This window comes from Megalobrama amblycephala, linkage group LG23 (assembly GCF_018812025.1).
Source record: "Megalobrama amblycephala isolate DHTTF-2021 linkage group LG23, ASM1881202v1, whole genome shotgun sequence".
Taxonomy (NCBI): Eukaryota; Metazoa; Chordata; class Actinopteri; order Cypriniformes; family Xenocyprididae; genus Megalobrama; species Megalobrama amblycephala.
Window position 1 is genome coordinate 27,864,839 of NC_063066.1, and position 6,514 is coordinate 27,871,352.

Here is a 6,514-nt window from a genome sequence, read left to right on the forward strand (position 1 = left end):
GTTGCTGATAAAACGTGTCGATGGTCCTTTGTGGGACTTTCATTACTGTAGCGGAGTCGTGCGTCTGTGTTTTCTGAAGCGTGCTGGTCAATATTAGTACTAGAGTCTATCTCAAAGGGACATGTTTGTTCTTCCTCCACCCCACCCTCCTCCTTTTCTCTGCCATCTCACTCTCTCTCTCACTCTGTTGTGATGGGTCTGATGCTGACAATGAAGACAAAGCCTATCTACAGAGAGTAGAGGTGAATGTCAGCAAGAACAAGGCCCTGATAGTGGACTTAGTAACACTTTACAATAAGGTTCCATTTAATACCATTAATTAGCAAGAACTAACAATGTTAAATACTTCTAAAGCATTTTTATTCTTAGTTAATGTCAGTTTCTACATTTACTTATACAGGGGTTTCCAAACTTTTTGTGTCAGCCAAAGCCCTTAGATGCAAAATATTAGGCTACTTGAAGTACCCTCCGAGATTTTAAGTTAATATTTAAATGATTTAACAACACATTTACGTGTTCACGGTTCTCTGATGTACATGCAAGTAAATAGATAAAATATTTAATCTAGTTTTATAGTTATACATGTTTTATTTTGACTTATTTGTAGTTGGGCTTGTGATAGTGTTTCAGTCCACATTACATCCACAGCGGTGTTTTAGGAACCCAATCAAATTGAATATTATTATTATAATTTTTAAACTCTGATTACAAAAATGAAGACAAATATATTACTGCAATTGTACTAGAAAATAAATAAAAAAAAAAGAATATTTGATATTATATTTATAATAATACTTCTATTTTACACTACAGGTTAAAATACTAATATTGATGTCTTCAATTCTTCACTCTCAAATGTTCAAATCCTCAAGCCTTTATTTTGGTGGAAATGCTGCTGAAATGCTGTAAACATTTAATAAATTTCAAATGCTGAATGTTTGTTGAGGAGAGGTGTGCTATTAAGTTTTTTAAATGATCAGACTCGTTTCAGCAGGATTATATGGCAAGAAAAACCACAAAGGACTTCAGCCACACTGCTGTGGTCAAATAATACACCAGCGCAGATGAAGGGCCAGCAGGGGTCAGGGCGAGCTACATTCCCCTAAACATCCAGATCCTTCATCAGGGGCCCGCAACCACACATATCAACAACTTAATGCATAACTAACAAACATTTACACACCTCTGCAAACATATATATTTGATCTGCTTCATAAATCACTGTTTTTGCCTATTCGCCCTCTAGATCACTAACAAAAAATATCTTGTACTTTACCAGATGCATACTGCATGAGTCATTCAATGACACAGCAGCCTTTTCTATATTGAAAAACTGATTTTTAAAGTAAATTTCTTTTTTTAAAACTTACTATAAGACAAATAATGTTTTTAAGCATTAAGAAATTGCATTATGTCATCTCAAGCTGAATTAATACAAATTAATATGGGTTATTTTGAACATGTGACAGGATGAAATATTTCAAGCTAAAATTGTAGGGGTTATGGGGTTTTCTCATTAGCATTAAGATTTAACAATTGTTTATAGATAGCAAAAAAATAAATAAACAAAATATTTTTCTGTCTATTTGATGTGACGGGGTGGATATGTTATGCTTGACCTGCCAGGCATTAAAAAACAACAAATTATGAATCCTAAATGAGTGGAAAACCTGACAACTTTTGAACATGAAAACTCAAGTTAAAAAGACTCCAGTTATATCACTTCCTATTCATTATGTCACTTTTAATGACAGTTAATTTTAAGTAAGTAAATAAGTGATTTGACTGGGGGAGAATTAAAATTTGCGGACATCAAAAGATTCAGTTTCACTTAAAAATAGTTTTTCAATTCTATTGTTTTCATTATCCGTTCAAATTTGTCTTTGGCACTGGAATAAAAAAGACATTGTTAATATGGTGTATTTGATCATGAAAATGTTCTGGTATTCATTTTGTTGGTTATGTTTTTTCCTTTAAATAGATTAAAAATTTGCAGCGGCTATTTGCACCAAGTGCAAATAGCAATAGATGCTATTTAAACTAAATGCAAATAGCAATATATTCTGTTTACACTAAGTGACAATAGCAGCATTTTCTTAGCAATAGATGCTATTTACACTAAGTGAAAATAGCAATATATTCTGTTTAAGTAAAATTAACAATATATTCAATTTACACTAAGTGACAATAGCAGCATTTTCTTGGTGATAGAAACTATTTACACTAAGTGCAAATAGAAATAGATGCTATGTACACTAAGTGAAAATAGCAATATATTCTATTTACACTGAGTGACAATAGCAACATTTTCTTAGTGATATGCTATTTACACTAGGTGAAAATAGCAATAGATTCTATTTACACCATGTAAAAGTATTAGTTATTTGCAATAAGAGTAAATATGTTATCTATAGGTACTTTATTTTGGCAGATACTATTTGCACCTCAATATTTTTGTACATTAACAGGATGCAATAATACAGTATCATAGTATAAATTATTATATTTGCTAAAATTATTAAATGGATGCTGCCTTATTGGTAGAATAAAAACCATCCCTACACATTGACCTAACCCTACCCAATAAACACTTTTAATTTTATTAAACACTCGTTTATTTCCACTTTTAGAACATTATTTTAATTTTTATTGAAAATAAATGTGAACTTGGCAAAAGGCGAATTGGAACCCGTGTGGAACGCGTTAAAAGCTGGGTCCAAGAGCCTTACTCACTACTGCTACCCCACTGAAAATGTTAAATTTTGTGCCACTTTTTAAAAACTTGAGTGGCCCAACCAGACTTTGGTTTGCGGAGCTAGTGTAAATAGCATTTGCCAACAAGGGACTCTATATGCACTTAGTGTAAATAGACACTCCATTAAAGGCATTCTATACAGTAGTGTAAATCATCACACACGCACACACACACACACACACACACATACAAACAAATGAATAAATGTGATGTTATTTCCATCAAGAGATGCATCAATATTTGGTCAAGATCTTGTATTGACAATGCAAGAGTCGAGCACTCTATAAAGTATACTCCAGCACATCCCAAAGACTTTCAATGAATTTAAGGTCTGGACTCAGACGTGCCAGTTCATTTTTGAAAATGATTCTTCATGCTCCCTCCCAACCAGCTTGATGAATCTTGACATTTTCATCCTGGAATATGGCCATGATGTGTCTTCCTACATGGTTGTTTAAGAAATGAAAAGCTACACACTCCATCACTTATGGTTAAAAGAACTGTTCCCAAACATTATAACATGCTAGAAACATAATAATCACTGCATTAATGATCCAGTCATAGACTCTTAAGTATTAGCTATTTAAAGGGTTAGTTCACCCAAAAATAAAATTTCTGCACTGTGTTTACAATGTGAACATTGTAGAAGAATGACAGGAAAGAGAAGAAATTGTTGAATAAAGTTGTTATTTTTGTTTTGTTTTTGCACACAAGAAGTATTCTGATTCAACATTAAAGTTAAACCACAGTAGTCATGTTGACTATTTTAATGATGTCTTTACTGCTTTTCTGGATCCTGAATGTGGTAATTATGTTGCTTTCTTTGGGGGATAAAAAAAAAACCTCTCAGATTTCAGAAAAAATATCTTAATTTTTGTTGAACAAAGGTCTTATGGGTTTGGAAAGACATGAGGGTGAGTAATTAATAAAACCAAAAAGCAAAAAAAAACAAAAAAAAACGTTCTTTTGTTTTTGGCTGGGCAACGTATATTTACAATATGGCAATAAAATGTTTATTATTAATTCTGAATTCATATATTTAAGCCAGCAAAGCAATTAATAGCATATTTTTGTGTTTAGCACACTTCATAAAATGTTGCATTGTGTTCACAGAATGACTCATATATGACAAATAAAACTTTGAACTTGTCTGTTTGTCTTGTGATTTTTAGGCATATATTTTAGTGCCAGTGATAAAAAGTCTATTAAAACAATGTGTGTAGGAGAGATACAAAATAAACAAACAAACATGTTTAACTTCATCAAGCATTGCTGAATTCTTCCTGCTGACAAATTATGTGAGTAGGCCTAGTCGTTTAGCAATTAATAACAGGAATTAATTACATGAACTAAAGTAATAGTGCTAAAACTACTTAGGAAGCATGACTTTATATTTTGTGTGTGTTTGTGAAGCACAGAGGCATGAAGTTGTTCTATCTCTGATAGGGAAACATTCAAACGGGCCATAAACTAAACACATCTGCCAACTTCTTCTTTTGGCCTCAGGTTATCAAAGCCCTGCAAAGCCAGTGATGTATAAAAAATCAGTTCAGAGATTTTCTCCACCTTCTCTTCATAACCTTGGAGATGAGAAAATATTTTATTCAGTGGATTTAGTCGTTTTAATGTACCATGTATATCCCTGCTGCTTGAGCTACGCGTGCGCGCTTATGTATATGTGTAGTGTTAGTTTGCATGTCAAAAATAGATTGCGAGAGATGAGAATAATGTTTATAATTGCAAAGGCCTTTGTGTTTATCTGTGTGTGCGTGTGTGTGTTTAACATGGAGAACTGGTGTAGTGTGAATTGCAGTAATTGCCTTGTTTGTTTTGTTTTGGCTGGTTCTGTGAGCTGGTAAGCCACTGCTTCACTGCCTCTGATTGTTTGTCATTTGCCATTTCAAGTGGAACTAACAAGCGTACAAACCAAGTGGGATCGAGAAATTGTGTGTGTGTGTGTCGTGTGTGTGTGTGTACGTGCGTTTGTAATACTCTGAAGAAATATATTGTCTCTTTTTTCTCTTCTCTCATCAAGCAAAATATTCCTTCCACCTACGGACATTTTAATTTGTTACAACGTCCACATCTCTGTCATGTACACAGAGCTGGATGATTATATGCCGTGCAAAAGTGTGTGCGCGCGCGCACTGGCCTTCGCTTTAGTGTGACACCTGAGTCACTGGAAGTACATTATCGCTAATGTCCACTTCTGTGAAGTGACCTCATAAATGACCGCTCGGCTACACTGGCAGTGAGATAAGAGTCTGATAGTGGAGTGCCACTGAAAAGGTCACAGCCATCGTAAAGCAATGATGAGCTGAGCGAGGGATGAGTGGAGAGGAGAAACAGAGAACAAGAGAGGAAAGACGAATGGAAAATCTTTGTGTTGATCTAGGAAAGAAAACCAGTGTGGAACTGTGGGAGGTAGGCCTAAAACAAAAATGGATCAACTGGAACTGCATAGCAACGCCCTGGTAACCACCCAAAACATTCCAGTTTTAGGAAGCAGCTAACTGAAAGTAGCGACCTAACAGTAGTTACTGTCATAATAGTATAGCTTTTACAGTAGTGAACTTTATCGAATGTTTTGCGATTTAGCGCAACCAAGCGCTTAATTGCTGTTGTCTGATCAGAAAAATAAACAAACACGCTCAACAAAATGGTCCTCTTAGTGTTGGAAGGTCAGATTCTCTCAAGTGAATCGATTCATCCTAAATGATCCACTCTATCAAATGTAGCATCGGAAAGGCTGAATCACTCAAAGAATCGTTTCGTTATAAATGGTCCTCTTTCATATGTATATTCATTCTAATGAATTGGTTTGTCCAACCTAAATGGTTCTCTCTCATGTTGCGTTGGAAAGTTTGATTCATTTTAGTGAATTGGTTCATTCTAAAATGGTCCTCTCTTTTATAATGTAGAGTTGGATAGTCTTTTTCATTCAAGTGAATTTGTTCGACCTAAATGTTTCTCTCATATGTAGCATTAGAAAGTTTGATTTTATTTTAATGAATCGGTTCATCTTAAATGGTCCTTGTAGAGATGGAAAGTCTGAATCATTCTAATGAACGGATGGTTCATTTAAATGAAAGAATCAACCAATTCGACTCCCTGCACTGAAGGCCTATTATATTTTCAGCTTAGTTATAAATTAGAGTGTTTTTGTAGTAAGTATACATTTTCCTAATAAAATTTGATGCTGTAGCCCTAATTTGGATTGTTCATTCAAAACTTCAGGTAGCTAAAATACATTAGTATAGGCTAAATATGTTAAAATAACTTTGCCAACACTGTAACATTGTGGTGGTGAGTTTTGCACGGGCAAGCACCACTCACATTTACACAAAGTGTAAAAATCTAGTTACATCTGATCTTTGAAAAAGGGTTATAAAATGGCATCTTCCATTTGAAAAGAGGGCAGAAAGAGTGGCCAGATTGCCTGAAAATGAGAAAGGACAAAAGAAAAAGTGAAGTGTGGCTCTCCGGCCCTTAAAAAGTCCAACCAGATGGAAGCACTCAAAGTGACGACTCCAGAGCTGTGACATCATCAGGGCAATGGCTCTGTATGGCATTTACTCTGATTAGTTAAATGGCCATGATTGTCTGCCCAGCAAGTCACACGTACACACACACACACACACACACACACACACACACAGAGAGAGAGACAGAGTTGCACTGTGGTAATCAGCCTGAATGTGTATCTACATAAGCCTCCTGATTATAGCCTGTTGTTGGACTTCAGACCACTTGGACAAA